At 34.1% G+C, this 20,883-nt stretch overlaps 1 long non-coding RNA gene across 1 annotated transcript in view; it reads left to right on the top strand.

Moving 5' to 3' along the window:
• The window catches only part of LOC119531894, an 83,874-nt gene that overhangs the window by 27,922 nt on the left and 35,069 nt on the right, over window positions 1-20,883 (top strand). Inside the window, exon 2 of the long non-coding RNA XR_005216441.1 lies at window positions 7,917-8,038. This is a non-coding gene — a long non-coding RNA (uncharacterized LOC119531894). The remainder of the gene's footprint in view (window positions 1-7,916; window positions 8,039-20,883) is intronic.

A 20,883-nucleotide genomic window follows, 5' to 3' on the forward strand; every position in this document is an offset into this window, starting at 1 on the left:
CCGTCGTATCTGCAGCTGCTCCCGGGCTTTTTTTTTTAAAAGAGCTAGTCCATCTCCAAATGCCAGCCCACAATTTTCCCACACTACAGCGCAGCTGCTGGACTTTCAGCTGGCTCACTCACTCGTTTCAGAATGCAGACTCTGGTTTCACCAAATCCAAGGTCCCTGTGGATTTAGCAGACCTTGTCTGGCTGGTGCTATGCTGGAACTAGTGTTCTGGGTCACTTTCTGGTTTTTATCTAGTATTTTTCATGGAGGTGTTTTTTTTTTTTTTAATTAAATTCAGTTTTACTGAAATACATTCACACATCATACAATCATCCATGGTATACAATCCACTGTCCACAGTATGATAACATAGTTATGCATTCATCACCACAATCTATCTCTGAACATTTTCCTTACATCAGAAAGAACCAGAACAAGAATAAAAAATAAAAGTGAAAAAAGAACACCCAAATCATCCCCCCATCCCACCTCATTTGTCCTTTAGTTTTTATCCGCATTTTTCTACTCATCCATACACTAGATAAAGGGGATGTGATCCACAGGGTCTTCACAATCACACTGTCACCCCTTGTAATCTACATTATTATATAATTGTCTTCAGGAGTCCAGACTGCTGGGTTGGAGTTTAGTAGTTTCAGGTATTTACTTCTAGCTATTCCAATACATTAAAACCTAAGAGGTGTTATCTATATAGTGCATAAGAATGTCCACCAGAGTGACCTCTTGACTCCATTTGAAATCTCTCAGCCACTGAAACTATTTCGTCTCATTTTGCATCCCCCTTTTGGTCAAGAAGATACTCTCAGTCCCACGATGCCAGGTCCACATTCATCCCCGGGAGTCATATTCTGCATTGCCAGGGAGATTTACACCCCTGGGAGTCGGGTCCCACGTAGGGGGGAGGGCAGCGAGTTCACCTGTCAAGATGGCTCAGTTAGAGAGAGAGAGGGCCACATCTGAGCAACAAAGAGGTACTCAGGGGGAGACTCTTAGGCACCATTACATGCAAGTTTAGACTCTCCTTTGTGGTAATGAGCTTCATAAGGGCAAGTCCCATGCTCGAGGTCTCAGCACATCAAACCGCCAGTCCCAATGTTTGTGACAACATCAACACCAGTCCAGGTGAGGATGTCCAACACATCCACACCTTCCCCCAGATCCTCGGAGCTGGGGAGGGGGAGGCTGTAAATATATTTTTTATTATCTGCCCAAATTACTCTGGGATGTGTCACTATTTCACTCCAGCCTATACTAACCTACTGTATCTCACTTCCTATTCAAAGTTCCATGCAGTTGTGGTGTTTGAACAAATCGACTGTAGAGTTGTACTATTTAGAAAATTTAGATCCTGTACCAAATAGATAACTAATCCTTGTTTCTCATATGGAAGTTGAAGTTTAAAACACAATCAGTTTCAACCTTTACCCTTTGGCCTGGCTTGCCCTGGTCTTAACCAGACCTGCTTCATTCATATCACTAATTGAAGTCTGGGCTCTTTTTCAGCTTTTTTTTTTTTTTTTTTTGACAGTGGCTGTATGCACTAATACTGACATTCATATCTGCCGAGCTCTAGCTCTGCATTTCAGGTGTCTCAGAGATATGCATTGTTCCAGAGACCAATCAGGTTATACGCTAGGGGATCAGCATCTCGAAGTTTAGAGATAGGCATTACAATTCAGGGATAGAGTTAACTGCTGTAAGAGCTTACAATCTAGGGACTATTACAATTGTTATGTCCATGTTAGGCTATGTTCTAAGATTCAATTCTGAGTTTACACATTGTAGTTAGTCCATATTGGTGAGGCATCATCCCTCTCACCATGTTTTCTCCAACACTTTTACTCCTATATATGTATTTTCCTACAATTTTATAGATTTATATTCACATACCATACATTTATCCACAGTGTACAATCAGTTGTCCATGTTATCATCATAAAGTTGTACATTTATCATCACAATCAGCACTTGAACATACTGATTACTACAAGAAAAATTGTTTTTTTTTTTTAGCAATAAGAAAAAAATGATAAAAAGAAAAATAACATGTCATACAATACAATATACTAGTAAGGACAGCAAATAGCACCGCTACCAAGAATCCACGGAGGTGTTTTTTTGCCGTTTCTCACCTAGCCACCATCTTAGGTTCTCTCTGGTGTATAATTTTTTAATGTGTTGTGGTTTTGATTTGCTACAATTTTATTATTTTTACATCTGTAGTCATAAGAGAAATTGGTCTGTAATTTTCTTTTCTTGTATTATCTTGTATATGGGTAAGGTTGGCTTCATAGAATGAGTTAGGTAGTTTTCTCACCTTCTTAATTTTTTGAAAACAATTTGAATAGTTTTGGTTTTAATTCTTGTTGGGATGTTTGGCATAATTCCCCTGTAAAGCCATCTGGTCCTGGGCTTTATTTTTTGTGAAGTTTTTGATTACAGATTCAATTTTTTACCTGTAATTGGTCTGCTAAGACCTTCTGTTTGTTCTAGAGGCAGTGCGTGTTGTTAGTGTGCTTCTAGGAATTTGTCCATTTCAACTAAGTTGTTTAATTTGTTGACATACAGTTGTTCACAGTATCCTCTTATGATCCTTTTTATTTCAATGGGGTCAGTAGCAATGTACCCCTTTTGATTTCTGATTTAATTATTTGTCTTTTTTTCTTTGTGAGTCTAGCTAAAGGTTTGTAATTTTTATCTTCAAAGAACAAAGTTTTGTTTGCTCTCTATTGTTCTTTTTTTTTTAATCTTTATTCCAATTATTTCTGCTTTAATATTTATTATTTCTTTTCTTCTCACTTTGGGTTTAATTTGCTGTTTGTTTTCTGTTTCCTCCAAGTGTGCAGTTAGATATTTCATTTGGGCTTTTTCTTCTTTTTTAATGTTAGCATTTATGGCTATAAATTTCCCTCTGTGCCCTGCCTTCACTGTTTTCCATAAGTTTGGATATGTTGTTATTGTTTTCATTCATCTCAGCATAACTTATTTTCCCTGTGATTTCTTCTTTTACTCATTTATTGTTTTAAGAATATGTTACTGAACTTCCATATATTTGTAGAATATTTTTCTACCACTATTTACCCATATATTCTTTTTGCCCCTTTTCCCTTCCCTTCTCCTTCTGGGACTCCCATGATATGTATTTTAATATGTTTCATGCTTTCACTCAAGTTCCTTAGAGACTGCTTAATTTTTTCCTTTCTTTTCTTTTTCTGTTCTCTTGACTGTAGGATTCTGATTGCCAGGTCTTTTAGTTTGCTGATACTTTCTTCTGCCTGTTCAAGTGTGCTGTTGAATGCTAGAGCATATTTTTAATCTCCATTACTGTGCGCGTCATTCCATAATTTCTGTTATGTTTCTTTTTGAATTTTCTAATTCTTCTTTTTGCTCACACATTGTGTTCTTAATATCCTTTGGCTCTATATCTGTATATTTTTTTTCCTATCCATATTTTTCTTCATCTCCTGGAATGAATTAGATTTGTTTAAATTTCTTTGATTAGTTGTTACAAAGTCTGTGTGTCTTCTGAACTTTTAATTTGTTCCCTTGACTGAGCCATGTCTTCTTGCTTCTTGGTATGGCTATGTCTGGGCATCTGATTATTCCAATGTGCTAACTCTGAAGGTCAGTTTCCTCCCTCTTGCCCAGAGTTTTTTTTATTGATTCCGCTATGCATTAAGGCTCTTCTTGGATGATTGGAACCATTCTTACTGAAATTTTAGAAAAGCCTGTGTTTAACTGTTCAGATTTTCTTAGGTCTTCTGCACCTGTTTCTTGCCCTAGACATGCAGTGCAACTTTTAAGATTGTCACCTTATGTGCAATTGTTTCACCTCTAGGAGAAAATTTCCTTTCCTCTGTTCCTTCTCTGGGACTCCTGATCTGTTCTGTTTACTTTTGTATAGAATTTTTTTTGCCTAGCTTCTATGATTTTTTAACTGCTTTCCCTTACTCAGTACCTCCTTTTCATTAAACTTTTCAGTCCTGGGACCCATACTGCCTTCAGTAGTTTAGTGTTTCTTTTGTTTTTCTTTGGGGCTTTTCTGCCTCTGGTAACTCCCCCAGTAGGCTATCCCACCCTAGGGAGCCAGATGAGATAAAGATCAAAAAGGTCCTTTTTTGCTGTTTGTGTTTAGGTGCTGTAGCATCAGAGACTGGGTTGGGTGTATTCACCTCTTACCAACAGTTCTGCTGTGGTCTCTTTTGCTTCCTGGTGGCCCTTTTGTATGCAGGAGTGGCCAGCTGCTTTGGTTCCACCCTGGATCTCTTGGACTTGTGTCCCTGTGCCTGTTGTGAGTGGCTCTGCTGTCTGTGTTATGGCTGGAGGTCCCCAGGCCATACTGCCACTGTGACTCTTAAGTTGCATGGGACCAAATAAGGGGGAGGGGGCTGGACTGACAGGTCCACGTTGCAGATCTCCTGTCTTTATTGGTGTTTTTCTTTTTCTTCAATTCAGCATTTATGAAATCATTCTCCAGTCTCTGTCATTCTCCAGAATTCCTAACAAGTGGGATTTGTCCTTTTATAAAGTTGTTTCTGAGGGGAGATATTTCCAGGGATGCCTTACATCGCCATGTTGATGACATCACTCTCCAGCTTCTCTTTGCACATATAGTGGGTTTTCTACAGCCACTTAATCCAGGATTGTCTTTCCCATTTGAAACGTGGTTGTAAAGCATCCCTCAGACCAGGTGGTCTTATAGTGGGTACCAGAGACAACATCCTAGTGATAAACTGTGGAGTTCAGGGCCCCATGAAGCCATGTCATAGTGCTGTTTGCTCCAAAGTTCTTATGTAACGAAACCAAATGTTGTTACTATTTATGACAAGAAAAATGCATGCTGCATTCTTAGGGCATATTTTGTTTTCTCTGATGGCCTTCAGCATTTGAAACAGAGATATGAATAGTTTTGAGTAGTTCTGTCTTTATATCCAAAGTTCAAGCTTTACTTCTCTAACTGCATATCAAATATATTTTAAGGGCAAAAAGGTCCAGTCATTCATCTTTTAGGGTATCCTTCTTTTAGGATGTATTCCATTCTTTAAAGAGTTAACAGGTCAAGTAAAATTACATAATTAAAGTAGATATTTCTCACAGTTTTTATTCATTTTGGAAATGCATGAAAGCTGTGTTCCACACAAAGATTAGAGAAGTCCATGAATGTCTTTCTGGTAAATATTACTTTTCTTCTTTTTTTCTGTTCATCTAGCACAGTTCTTTCTAGTTATTTTGTCTTCTTCTGATGAAAAGAAAAGAAAATTAAACAGATTAATTTTATCCTCTATGAGCACATTGTGTCATTTTTAATATCAAGTTCCATAAAATGTTATGATTTTCATAACAGGGACAGTATATAGATAATATATCATAGTAACATGGCATTTATGAAATATTAGTTTTCTGTAAACATCAACTTGGAGAGGTTTCATTTTCATTTGATTATAATAACAATTTGAAAAGCCATCTGTTCTTTAAATTTTACTAAATACACAGTGGGCCTGGTGTTTTGTATGACAGCTCTTCCTGAATGTGTTTCACTTTTATATAGAATAGTTAGAAATATACCATTTAAAATTACAACTCTGTAGGTTAGCAGTAGTTAAGGAAATATGACATAAATATAAAAGTTGCAAAAATAATTCATCAGAGAGTGATATAAACTTTGGGAATTTTGACATTGTTGGTACCAGATAAAAATGTTACAGTTACTAGAAGGGAACAGAGATCTAAAAATTAGTGGTGAAATTGTATCTATATCTATCTTTCTACATGTGTATGTATATATCTTTTTAGGCTTGGATTGTGTTCCTATCTAAAAATTCAATAACTAGGGCTATTCCTTGGCAGCAACATTCTACACAGTTCTCATGCCCTCTAAATGAGTAAAGAGGCATCACCTTTGCCTTTTGGTAATATCACTTATCTTTTCCTTCAATGAAAATTATTGCAAATGCTAATACGTGTTGGGGGGGCAGGAGTGATATTTAGCCTTGATACCCCAAGTTACTCTGAGTAGGGTTGATGCTTTTAGGAATTAACTGTAATAGTGCCATTAATTGCCTTATATTTTAAATATTTTCTGTTTGAAAATGTTTACATTATATGTGATCAAATACGTTAGGTTCTATTTGCAAGAGTTCTCTGTTTCCTCTTTTTGACATCTTTTTTTGCAAAGATTAGTAGTCTGAAGTTAGGAGAGTTAGGATTAAATTCCAGCTTAGTGATTAGTTGTTGGGAGCAAAGACTCTGAAGTCATCCTGTTTTGGCTCAAATCACAACATTGCCATCTACTAATCACATAACTTGAGGATTGTGTGGCTTCTGTAAGCCTCTGTTATCTTATCTGGGAAATGGTGATGTTGAAAGTCATTACTTCATAGAACTGCTATGAGAACTAAATTAGACAAGGAATCTAAAGCATTTAGCATAGTAAAATAGCCTAGATTTTAGTAATTTTTCAAGAAATATGTATTAGTACTAAATCTATCATCATCATCATCATCATCATCCCTGTATATACATGATCTTGGAAGTGGCATTGCAACCCTTTCACCTGTTTGCTTATTTAAAATGAAGAGGTTACAATGGGCTGCCCTTCAGCTTTAATATTATTAAGTTGCCCTTCAGCTTTGATATTATGAATTCAAAATGAAGTAATGCAAAATAAGTAATTAAATCTCTCATGCAAAGTGAGTAATTAAATCCCTCTTTTTCTTGATAAATGAGAAAGGGAGAAGGAAAATTTCCAGGTACTTGGTTTATTGTCCATGTTTACTGGAATTATGATTATTTAGCATTTTGAATAAAGGATTTATTCTTGAAATCATTAAATCTACTTCTCTTAACTCCGTGTGTTGTCAACTGTGAAAAAATGGAGATTTGGGACTTTTCCGCTTTAAATTCCTTTTGATTAATATTTGAATTGTATTCCTGCAGTTTCCTAATTTTGGCTGTGAAAATGTATATCATTTTATGCATTATTATATTGTATTAAATGTTTGTGAATCTACAAAAATTTATGCTTTTAACTATTTTGCAAATTTATATTTAAAAGTATAGTATTGAACCTATCTTTCTGGAACTTGCTATTTTTGATTAACCTTTTATTTTTGAGATTTATCCCTTTTGGAAAAAGTGGCTCAAGTTTATTCATTTAGCTACTGTGTATTATTCAACCGTATGAATAAATAACATCCCTCAGGTATATATTTAAGAATTTTCATTTTTTGGTGTGAAAAATGTCAAATGAACATTCAAATACATTTTGTCTTGTGCATACATATGAGTGTTCCTTTGGGTTATATACCTGGAATTGGAATTACAATTGTGATTTATATAATTAATTCTATTCTCGATTTTAAATGCAAAACAAGACTTTTGAGTATATGATGAATCTCTACTCAGTTAAAGTAATGGATATAACTAGGATACCATTTAACTTAAAACTAGAGAATATACTTTATGAAATAATTATGCTAAACTTAATGTAGATATGATGAAAAGACATTTTTGAATGTATGCCTAGAGATGACATGGTGTTTTTAATGCTACAACATGTAAAATTAACAAGTTATAAATAGTGTCCATGAACAATTTTTGCTTGACTATACTCCAATTAGGCATTTGGGTAATACGTCTTAAATGTTCATAGATTTAATGGATTATTTTTCAAAATGATATTAAAAATATCATTCAGATGGAATGTTCACAATATGAGGTTAAAGAGTGAGCTTTCATATGAATATTAATGAAAATCCCAAGGGGAAGCATAATTTTCAATGTATCTACTTGTAAGCAGATTAATTTGTAAATGCACAATGTGTATTAGATAGGGATTTGAGTGATAATGTATTTCTTTAAGGTTGTAAATTCTTCCTCTTCTCATATCTACCTCACCCAATATGCAGAGTTTAAAATGCAATGGCCAGAACACAAGGAAGTGTCACTGGAAGCATGTGGACATGGCCTCCGGGACTGTTGATGATGACGGTGATCCTTTGGAGTCAGCAGGGGAATGTACAAGGTCAAGGTAGGTGATAGCATGTTCTGATCATCTGAGTATGTGAGGTTTCACTTTACTGCAGAATTATGTGGTTCTTCGGTTTGATGTTTTACAAAACTTGTATGTTTTCACAAGACTTTTGTTAAAGCTTCTGAATCAGCTAAATTGAACTACGATTAGGTGCAATTTGGTGTGCCAGATTTGAAACCACCTCTCTGAACTTGGCTTTACTCTGTTGTAATATATGTTTATGTGTGAGTTTGATTTTACAACAGCATATTACTTAAAGCTTTTATATTTTTTGAAGAAGCTTGTGGGTCTCTGTTTCATCCACAATTTTTACATGTTTTAAAATTTTTAATTTGGAGAAACTTTTCCTTAAAGAGTGTGATGTTCTTCAGAAATTACGTGGAAAAACTGAAGTTTCTTACTGCTTTCCAAGTATATTTGGGGGAACTTGGTAGAGTGGCGCTGCAAGGTTGTTATCTCCTTCTATGTACTTCATAGAGTAGAAAAAGGCCATAGATTTTCTTCAGTATACTGATTTGATCAATAACTATACAGAGCAGTTTATGTTAAAGCTAGTGTCTATGAAATGTATTTTGATAAGTATTGCAGTCTTTTTGGATGTGTTACCTTTTTAGATACTAATTGTTGCAGTTTTACAGAATAAAAGTAAGTCATAGCTTCCATGAACTTTTTTTTATATATTGGAGTTGAGTCTATTTCGAATTTGCTTCAGTGTTTGTTAAGGCTTGAAATGAATCTGTGGAGAGGAAGAGTATAGGGGCAGGTGCATTATTTTTAACAAAATTGGAAGTGTATAGTGGTGTTATATAATTGTGATGGAGTTGAGCTTTTGCTAATCCTTTGCTTTCCAAAATATCCAATTACTGTTGTGTAGATTCAAATAAGTTTTATAAACTCTTTTGAAGAGATTATTCAAGAAGAACATTGCTTGCTAGCCGTATGTAATTTTGCTCAATTTATTTTTTGGAATGAAATAGGAAGATGTTTTCCAAAAATAAAAATGTTTGTCTCTTTCTATGAGAAGCTATGTAAACATATGTGTTCATAGTCAATGTTAAGAGGGAAATAAGCTTTGATTTTAAAGTTTTTCTTCCATGTAAGTATTTATATCAACCTCTAGTTGGATTCTCATTTTCTTTCCTTTTGTGATAAAATAATGTAAGAAAACTTTATTAAGTATAAATAGTATTTTTCTACCAATATTATAAAACAAGAATCTGTAGGCAGCAGCTACATTACACTTCTGTTGACTAAGAGAGTGTTTATTCTTCTGCCAGTGTGTGTATCACTAAAATATAGGATGACAATTGTTTTTCTGCAATAGTGATCCAACAGGACATGCAGTATTACACAGAATTGCCAATACCCTTTCCGTAGCAGTCATTTCCAAGGATTATGGCTTGTTCTAGATGGATAACAGGTTATTGGATATTTAAAATAGTTGAGGAAAAAATAAGTATCTTCTCTCTCATTTGTGCAAACACTTGGCTCTTTCCTTGATATTGATTGCTTGAATCTTCTTTCCTTTCATTGTAACCATTATTTGAAAAAAAAAAAATGCACTGAAATCAATTCCAAGCTTAGCCATAGCCAACCTTTTAATGGTAAATTCAAGATAAGTGATTTAGTTTCTTTTTAAAAGAATAAATTAAAATAGACAATGATTCAAAGGATGAAACAACTTAATAGAAAATATAATGGAATGCTTTAATATTATGGTTAAGAAAATTTGCTTCCTTTGCAATAGCTAGATTGAGTGCAGCAGGTATTTTAGGTTTGATGACCAAATCTTATAATTGGTAATACAATCTAAGCTACATATTGTCCTTTAGATCAATAAGTCTCATTAAATATTAAATATTCTTTTCATTTTGGACATGCAATTTATCAGAATTTAAAAATAAAAAGTCTTAAAAATTAAAACTTACAGTATTATTTTTTTTTAATCAGAATCTCATAGTTGTTACTATTGATGAGAACTGGTAAGATAATAATACATCAAAATCTATATTTAAGGTTAGTTTCTCTATATTAAATTTACAATGTTGTATTAAAACTTTGATTATTAGGATGCCCAAGGTCCAAGATTATGATTAAGTGTCAAAGGAGTATGACCTTTGTAGCAAATGTACACACAAAAGGTAAAAAATTATATTTCCACCTAAAATTAAACTTCTTAGGGAATATAGTAAAGCTATCAATATTCATGAGTAGATTATATTCTAATCATTTGTAAGTCATTTGGAAATCTGGATGTTCTTATCTATAGAAACCATGTTTGAAATCACAGTTAAGTTGTGAGGACACAAGAAATAAATCTATTTAATCCAGAATGTACACGAAGTGAAATATTCAATATTATTTCAATTATGCACAACTACCCTTTATAATACATGTGATATAGGAAATGCATTCTGAATTCTAATAAGAATGTTGACCAATTATCCCTTTAACGGCATTATTAAATAAAATGGAAGGCATTTGGAGAGTGGATTGGAAAAATCAGGTAGATATCCCTTGTTGATTTTTAAAATATACCAATAGAAGCATCTGCTTAAGGACATTGGTTTCCCATACTAATGATTTATGGAATAGTAAGTGTTTATTCTGAGAGTAACATTCCCCAGACTTGGATGCCCATTTATATTCTGCTTAGGTGGTTTGCAAATTAAAAACTGCTGAACAGGTGAAAATGAAACCTATCCTTAAGTTTAAGTAGAATGTTTGTGATTATTCAGAACATATTCCTGCCATGCAAATAAAACAAATCCTGTAAACATTTGGATTTATTTTGTCTTTAAGGGAACTATCACAAGGTAGTTGTATAGATTCACATTTCTAAATTCTACAATAGACATTGACTCAGGGATAATCTAGCTAAAACTGAACTGACATCTAATCAGTAAAGATGCAGTCCGTGCAAGAGGCTAACTGTGGGACTGTTGGCTGGGTGAGAGAGGCTTTAGAGAGAAGCATGACAGAGCCCAATCAATTTATCGGACTATGTGGAGTGCAGGAGGCAGTTGTATTCAGAATTGAGAACGTATTTCCAAACTGTGTCATCCCATTTTGGGAGCCCCAAAATATGTTTAACTATAATATGAGTTGTGTACTTAGGTAAAGGTATAACTTAGATAAAAATTAAGAAAAAATCAAAAGGCAGTATGAAGCAGTTTGGAATTAAGAAAAATGCTTACAAAAAATAAAAATAATGATTTTAATCTTAAAATCATTCGTAAACATTGTCTAGTAATTCTTAAAAAACATTTCTATCCTGATATCCTTAAAAAGGTAAATCTGTGCTATTTTTCTGGCATATAAAAAAATAAAAAATGAAGAATGGAATATGTCAGATGTCGGTCTGTTTCCCAAAGGCAATAGTTCAAACAGCATCACGGATGCTAGATGCTAGAGAATTTGAATATTTGAAGAAGGAAAAGCAGAGGCCCACTCATGTAGCAACTTAAGTTTGAGGACACTCTGTTTAACTTATTTTCTGCTTTCTTGACCAGAATTTGGGTGTGATACTAAACATTCAAAAATAAAATATGATAATTTCTGTCAATTATATCTATACCTTCAGTATCCCGAGAGTGAAATGATTTTTCAGTTAAGGAACACAGTTTGGGAATAGCAAATCATTTTGCTATCCCATTTAGTAAGTTCAAGTATATTATCTCGGAATCATTACATGTAACTATACTATATATACTAACTGACAGAATATAGTATGTCAGTTATAGGTATTTCCTGTTTATGTAAATCTGGTTTCTCTCTAGAGGAATCAAGAAAAGCTATTCCAGGATGAGTGGATGGATGAATGGATGGATGTATGGATGGAAAGACACATGAATGGTGAATCAGTAGATCGATAGATAGATGATAGATAGGGATACATAGTTACATAAATAGATAAACAGTTATTGCTCTCTCTCTCTTATTCTTTCTCTGGCACTCTTTTCCCAGTGTGGACAAAGATATTATTTTTACTGTTTTTCTCATTTTATCTTTCAGGAAATATAAGTGAAAGAATAGAGAATCCAATTTTGGATTTAAAGTTTATAGCTATAGCTTTTAATTAAAAAATCTCAGATCATGTGATCTATGAATTTTAATATTTTAGGATCACTATTGTTGGGGAATAATCACCTTAATGGTCAACATTAATGCCACCTAGAGTTTATGTTTTTCAAGTTTGTTCAGTAAATTATTTTCATTTTATAATTGAATATTGCTTTAAGTGAGTTGAACTCAGATATTTGTCAGTGAATTGTGAATGATGGTTATTTGTGTGTCCCAAGAGCCATGACCCTTAAAATATCATCAAGCTAAGTAGGTGAAATTGAACTCTGTTATATAATGCAAGACTTAATGTTTCCAACATTCTTTAATCAAATATAAAGACTTTCTCCATGGTGCAAGATAAAAAAAAAAAGTGCATGTGTGCGGGTGTGTGTGTGTGTGTGTGTGTGTGTGTGTGTGTGTAGCAGAATTTAATTTAGTTGATGACAGGTTCATGTTATTTAGGTCCAGTTTAGTTTTGATTCATCTTCTTAAAATTGTAAATGCAAATATCTAGTACTTAAACCCCCTTAGATTTACCCTTCCTTCCCACAACATTTAAGATCCTAACAGTAATTTCTAACATCTTCTTCCTACAAAAGAAGTCAATCATTCATAGAGATACTGTGCAATACAACATTTACATGGCTTGAAAGTTTCAAATTTTATGGTAAACAGGGAAGGTAGAAATTAAGAATGCAAGTGGATTTACTGTAAAGACAATAATGTTTTCAAAGAACTTGTCTTCAAAATTTGGATCCTTGAGAAAACTATGCGTGTAGATTCATCATGCATTTCATATTCTTTCCAGGCATTTAAAGGCTTTATCCCTACAGCTGGTCAGCACACGTCCTTTTTGTGCTGACTGCATGCAAGCATGTGAAGTAGTGGAGGTGTAGGCCATACATATTTAGTAGTAAAGATACACTTTGTAGGACTCACTAAAAAAAAATGCTTTTTCTGCAGAAAGGGGTTTCTTTTAACCATTTAGATTAGATGTTTTTAAATTAAGTCATTGTATACTGTTTTGTTTTAGTGTCTTAAACTGTCTTCCTGATCATCAAAGACATTGCCATGGGGGAAAAAATAAGTTGTAGTGTATTCCATTTTTATGTGGAAGAACATGTTAAATTTTCTTCTTTGTACTGAATTGCATTATGTCTCCCAATATTTAAGTGGTGCTCATTCATAATACCCTTGAAAAGTCATCTTAGCATGCAATGTAATAAAGTGTTTCAACTTGTTTATTTTATTTAATCTATTTTCTAAATAAATTTCATTTTAATGAAGGATCTCTAATCATCTAGAAAATAAAATTAATTTAGGAAAAAAACTATTTAAAGTACCATTCCATGACTTCATATAAGTATTTTATATTGAGCTATAATGTTTTCTTGTTTTCATGTATTTAGAGACCATATGGACACTTGATTCGGAATTAAAATTTCATTTGGAGAAATTTTTTGTATTTGGAATTTGTTATAGAATTTGATTTGAAAAATAAGTATTTTTGGAAAACAGCACATCCCTAATAACATTCAATTGTAATGACTAAAAATTGCTTTTCCTTGACTCTAATCTTTATTGGGCTATGTATGGCTATCCTTATTTACCAACTATTCACTATCTTCTGTATCATACCCTAGCCTTGTCTTTTACCTGATATACAGAGAGAAAAAAGAACTCAAATTTGTAATGAAGAGATCATAAGGTACTTGAGAGATAGAAAGAGGAATACAAATAAGTGATATAAACAAGAAAAAAAGGAGCTGTGACAAGAGCAGGTCTGAGAAATTCTTAAACTGAAGTATTTTAACATAAAAATAATGTAAATTCCTGAAAATTATTCTATATATGAAGCTTTTAGAAGGACTTTCCCCACTCAAGAAAGGAATATAATGGAAAGAGACTGAGGAAAGTATTTCCTTCTATCAAGCAGACATGTAACCTATTCTACCTTCCTTTTTATGCCCTGCTTCCTAACCGCACCAAAACATGAAGTGTTAGAACTGTACTTAAGTTCTTTATGCCCAGACTAAGGTGCCAGAACTTGGATGTTGGAGGCTAGGAGATTCAAAGTGACTTTGTATGTGAGACTTGGTGTCTGATCCTTCAACATAAATCACTGCTTATTCTTAATACTTACTGCTTTTTTCTTCTTCTTTAACTTGTAGTGCCATATACCTCAGCATAAAGACACACTTGGGAATCACCTCTCTGTCACTTATTTGGTTTCCTTTACAAAGCTCATGAATTATACATGAATTTCAAAATTGCCAAATTACATTTCAAGAGACTTTTTAAAAAATTAATCTGGCATCTTTTCATTATGAAGGCTGTACACAGTGTTCACAGCTAGTACCGTGCCTTGTCTTTAGGAGACATGTGCCCCATCCATCGCAACTTTGTTTCACTAAATCATCACATCTTGTCTAAAAGCTTTTTTTCCAAATGTTAGGAAGCACTAAGATTTATGCATGGTCATGTCACACAACATGATCTATTTATGAATTGTAGCTTTATCAAGGCATTAAACTGTTCTTGGTTTTCTTAGTTAATTACGTGCAACATAGTAATTGAGATTGATTATGTTTTGCTTATTTTTGTTATTATACTTTCGAATGCTTATATGTGAGATCTTCCTTTCTCTCTTTTCCCCATCTGACTATCTTCTTTTGGTCCTTTAATCAGTTATCACCTCCTATCAGCCTCTGCTTGGTTTTCCCATTCTTATTTTGGTGTTGCTTCTTGTTGATTATATAAACTCTCTGTGAACAACACTATCAGCATTTCTCAATCTACACTATATTTACTGGCTTATGTCTCTCCCTTATTTATTTAAAAGCACCTTGATGTCTGGGGCTGTATTTTCATTTATTTAACAAATCTTTATAAAGTATTTACCTTGTACAAGTAATTATTCTGGTTGCTAGGGATGGAGCAGTTAAGAAAATTGACAAAGATCCATGCTGTCAAGGAGCTTATGTCCTAAAGTGGGAGAAAGGTGACATGATGGACAAAATACTTTTGCAAAGGAGAGTAAGTTAGATGGTGAAAACCAATGCTGTGGTAGGGATCACAGAATTCTGAGAGGGATATTTTTCATTGGACAATCAAGAAAGGCCTCACAGAAAAGATGACAATCAAGAGCCTAAGGTGATGAGGGCCTGAGTCACACAAGACTTTGTGGGAAGAACTTTCCTTAAATAGGATACAGCAAGTATCCCTTGAGTGGGACTGTGCTTTTTGCCTGGTGTTTTGCAGGAGGAGCAAAGAAACTATTGTAGCTGGAACAAATTGTACATGGTGGAGAGTAGTAAAAGATCTTAGACATAACAGAATGAAGGAGGAAGGGTTAGAGGTTATGTAGGATCTTGTTTGCATTGTAATGATTTTGGCTTTTTTTAAAGTAAGGTGGGGGTCTATTGGAGGGTATTGAGTTTTGGTAATTCCCTTTAATATTTGAGATTTTGAAATGGTCACCACTTAGGACTTTGGAAGTTTGCTTTATTAATCCTGCTATTACGTACAGACTAGTGTATTAAAGTAACATTAAATTCCAGTTTAACTTGATTTAAAAAGACTTTTATCTCTTTCTCTTTCCCATTACTAAATATCTCCATTTTAATTAATTTGAAAGCTTTTAGAAGAATGAGCCAAAGCAAATTTAGGATATATAATATGTAACCTGTTGTTTCATCAGATTCAGGTACTTAATTGAAGATGTTAATGAGAAAGATCATTTGTTCTTTTGCAAGATGTTGATAAATCTGCTTTCAAACTCTATCACATCAATCTTTGTTTCTGAAACTTAAGTATTGAGGGTGGAAATGAGTTTAAAGCTCTAAGTAGTAGCCTTTCATCTTTACAGACAGCAATGCTTGAATATGAGAAAACTTACTGGTTTCATATCTTGGGAACCAGGAATAATAAGACATGTTTATTCACCCCCTGGTGGAATTGTCTTTTTGGTAGCAGAAAGATAACTCCTTTTTACCAAAATGTAGTTTCTCTGGGTAAACTAAAGTCTCACTGTATAAAATGAAAGGAGAAATGCTGAGGAAAAATAAATGATACACATTATAATGTTGCATAGAATGTCAGAAGACAGAAAAGAACAGAAAGAAATACAGAGCATGAGAAGAGAACTGGTGTACAGTTAAATATTAGTAAAAAAGGATTTGTGTACCTATAATAGTCAACAAGTCAATCAACAAATAATTATAGTGTGCATACTATGGGCCAGGCACTAGACATATAGCAATGAGAATGACAGAGACACTATGCTTTTACTGTGGTGGGGAGATAGGAAAAGTACACATAAATGCATAGATAAACCAAATCAAGTGCCCTGAAGAGCTATGAACTTACTATCAAGAAGATTAGAATTGAAAATCTGGTTGAGCGTAACTGGGAAATGAGGAGGCACTTATCTTGCTATGGGGAGTTAGGGAAAGTCTCTCTCTGAGAAAGCTGAGATCAGAATTAGGAGAAAGGCAGCTACTTTGAAGATCCATGGAGTTCTGAGCAGAAGGAATAGTAAATATAAAGGTTCTGAAATGGAAAACAGCTTGAAATTTTCTTGTAGAACAAAAAAGTCAGTTTGGCTGAGAAGCTTATGAAAGGAGTGTATATAGAGACCTATGAAGTTGGGGTGTCTCAGGGACCAGATCAGTTAGGATTTTGTAGATGATATTTGGTTATAAATGAAATCTGTTGAAACATTTATGATAGAGGTATGATATAATCAGATATACTCTTATAAAGATCCCTTTCTCTGAAGTATGGAGGATGTATTATTGGAGTGGGGTGCAGCAGTGGAGGAAAGAACACCAATTAGCTAACTGTTGCACCTCTCCATGAGAGGGATGATGGTAGTTTGGATTATGATTGTAGCAATCAAGTTGGGGAAAAGTGGCTGAGATTGGAATCTGTTCCATAGGTAGAGCTGTTATGATTTACTGATCAAGAATCATACCAAGGTGTTTGACCTGAGGACATGGCAGATTATGGTCACTTTTATTGAGATGGAGAAGGCTTGATGGCATGTAGTGGACTGTAAGTGGCTGGCTGTACATGTATGATTGATTTTACGTTTTTTTCTATATTAAATTGAATGCCTGTTAGACTCCAGATGGAGGTATCAAGGAGACACAGAGGAGATGACTTTTCTAGAGATGTGAGTCTGAGAGTAATCAAGCTATAAATCATGTTCAATGCCATTGTTCTTAATCAGCAGTTGGACCATATGTCAAATCTGGTCTATTGCCTGTTTTGTATGGTATAGTATGTAAAATATAAAAAGACTGTTAATCTTTTGGTAAGAACATTTGCCCAATAGTGCCTCTTGGCCCACAATGCCTTTTGGTCCTTTACCAAAAATTGTGCTGGCCTGTGGTCCAGATAAGACCCTGTAGGAAAAGAGTATTATTGATAGAGAAGAAAACAAGATTGTAATGGAAATCAAACATTATTTTAACTGTAGTATGCCAGATAAGCCATTTAAGCCTGGATATAAGAGACAGTAAAACTTTAAAACAACCACCTCATTATCAGTATTATCAATGGAAAATTTGGAGGCAAATAGAAAATATCTTTACTAGACCATTCATTCAATCACTATTAAATGTCTACTAGATAGTAGGCATTGTTCTAAAGGAAGTCTGCCATACTGCTGAATATAATGGCCAAGAAGATGGACAGAACTAACATGTTGCAGAAATCTCACAGTCACATTTGTTACTTTTGTGAGAAATGCAAAGGAATAAGTAAGGGGAGTTTTGGGAATACATATCAGGGGATGGTAATCCAATCTGGGAAGTGGCTGGGCAATCTTACCAGAGGAAGTATCACTTAAGATAAGTCTTGAGAGATGAGTAAATCTTAGCTGATCAGAGGGTGGGAAATATGGGGTGATAATGGAAAGTATTCCAGGCTGAGGAAGCATCAAAAAGCCTAGGCAGGAAGGAATGTGTTGTTTGAGGAACCAAGAGAAGGCTAATGTAGTTTGAGCAAAGCAAGCAAGCAGGGAAATTACATTAGATCTGCTTGAGATATAGGGAGGGGCCAAACTAAAGTGATCTTCAGAGCAAGAGAAAGTCATTAAAGCATTCTGAAGAGGGAAGGAACAGATCATATCTGTTGGAAAAGATCACTCTGTATATCCAGCCAGGATGGAAGGAAGCCAGTATGCATGAGGAAATAAAGTTTTCCATTGAAGTTAGTGAGGTGCAGGCCCAGGTAACTTTGGCCTGGACAGGTTTGGTACAGAATCCATACTAGAATGGGTTGAGGAATGAATGGGAACAGGGACCTAAGTGTTATGTTTAGTGATTTTTTTTTTTCAATCCCCACTATGTACGTATATATAGATGATCAAAATAAGCACGCTCCTTTCCCCCTTTTTTAAAATTCAGATATGTGGAGCCAACCCTTAGAGATTGTGATTCAATAAGTATTGAGTATGGGCAGAAGAGGTGTTTTGCTCTCTGGGTGAATAGAATGTTAATCATGACTGAAATAGTTCTCTGACACTTTATATTTTTCATAGCTCTGTTATTTGTACATATACATATGGGAAGTATTGTCCTAGCCCCATGCAAATCCATCTGTTGAACTTGCTCCTCCACGCAGCTCAAAGATGTTCTTGTCTCTAAAGCTCCATTTGGTTCCTCTGTATAGAGTGGATTAGAACCCTCTTTGCTTTGGCCCTGCCTGTAGCACTGCACAGAGGAGTAAGATATAGGACTCCCAGGACCTCAGCCACCAGGTTGTATGTTAATTACCAAACCTGTCTATTCCCTTCACTAGAGTGTAGCTTCTCCATGAGGCCTGAGATTCCACATTGTTCCTCTGAGCCATACAGTTATTTATACTGAAAAATATTAAACAGCTTCTGGATTCCAAACTCTATCTTCTAATATGAATTTTCCTTTTTCATTATACTATTCAGCTGTTATTATCTATAAAAATAAAATTTTAATTGTCTACAAACACCTTCAAATCTAGTCTTTTACATGGTCAGTATCTATAAGGATTTTTATTTCTATATAGTATTAATAGTTTTTGTTGTTATTTTTATTATGGTTCATGTGTAGTTTGGAATAATACACCATGATGATTGGAATGATAAATGCATGACTTACACAAAGACAGTATTTGGGGATTTTTGCATCTAGAATACCAGTTATTAAAAGAAAAAGCTGGGTGTCATTTGTTTATGTTTATATTTGGTTTAACTGAATCTATTTCAAGTCATATTTCTCAAAATGGGCATGCTACTTATTTTTTCCTGAGATAACACACTACCTTTGGACATTTTTTTTCCTAATATTTATGTGTTACTCACTATTTCTGCCCCATTCCACATCTAATACCTTATTTCTCTATCTTTGGTATACTTTTACTTTGGGGATTCTTCCTTTTTGGAAGTTTTGTGGGTTTCCAATGATTGTTTCTCTTCTTGAATATACACAGATATTCTTTTCCACTTCATTTGTGAATTTATCTCAGAAGCATTTTGCATGTACTTTTTACCTACAACTCCTTAGAAATCCCTTTTGATGATATTGATTTAACATGTCACCTACTATAAAGCTTAAAAGTCATGATGTCTACTGCCTTTTGCTTTGACATAGATTAAAATATTCACTCAACATGGACTAGTGGAAAGATTTTTTTTTTCCTTAAATGTCACATTAATTAAACAACAACAACAAACAAAAACTAACTTTTAATTCTGGTGTCCTAAGAAGTAGTCCCTTTCTCAATAAATAGGTTTTGTCATCTAACTTTGCATGCAGTTGTTGAAGACACAATGGCTTCTGTTCTCTAGCACTCTCTAACTCAAATGGAAATTATTACTGAAAGAAACCACCAGGACAATAAAATCACATTGTTCTTCACATTCCAGAGAAGACCATTCTGAGAGCTATTTGAATTCATTATAATTTAGAGTTGTATTTTTATAACTTTAATTCATCTGTAATCTGAACTTCATGTACAATGCATTTGTTCTCATGTTTAATCACTTTTGTATGCTAAATAATTTGTAAACAAATGTCTCATCCTTGAGAAAATGTTTAAGGCTGAAGGTATATTAAGTGCCAGCTAGGATTCTGTGCCAATGGTTTTATAAATATTTACTGGGTTTGTCTGTGTGCATGTACCACCTAATTTCATCACAAAATATCATCTGATAAAACATCTAAACCATAATGCATCTTGCATTGTGTTATCCCCTAAGAGACAAATTTTTATCTTAAAATTGGTTGTTACCTTTGTAAAACTAGAAGCTCTCATCTGTGCAATGTAAAGAAAAAACTGAATGAGAAATAATAAATTCAAGAAACAATTAAAGGACAGATTTCTCTTGCATCTGTCTAATTCCTTTCTTTCCTCCCCACATTCCCCACATTGCCTCATCTCAATATTTTTTTAAAATTTAGAACACATATAAGGAGAAAACATGTTTACCTTGCTGAGGAGCTGAAGTATTACATATTCAAGGCTATATCTAAATGCATATATGTAAAATAAAGATAAAGATGTAAATAGAATATGAAATTCTATTTATGATGCAATTCTATTCTAATGTGTCTTCTAGGCAGGTTAAGATGATGTCACTAGGAAAGCTTTTTAGAAGACACACTGCACTAAAGAGATATAAGGTGCTCAAGTCTTTAATTCTTAAATCATTGGAAATGAGTAGTCCTTTTAAGGTAATATATACATGTTTTATTTAAGAATTGGCTTGTGTTTTATTTTGTAAATGGCCTAAT

This window comes from Choloepus didactylus, chromosome 1 (genome assembly GCF_015220235.1).
Source record: "Choloepus didactylus isolate mChoDid1 chromosome 1, mChoDid1.pri, whole genome shotgun sequence".
NCBI classification, from domain to species: Eukaryota; Metazoa; Chordata; class Mammalia; order Pilosa; family Megalonychidae; genus Choloepus; species Choloepus didactylus.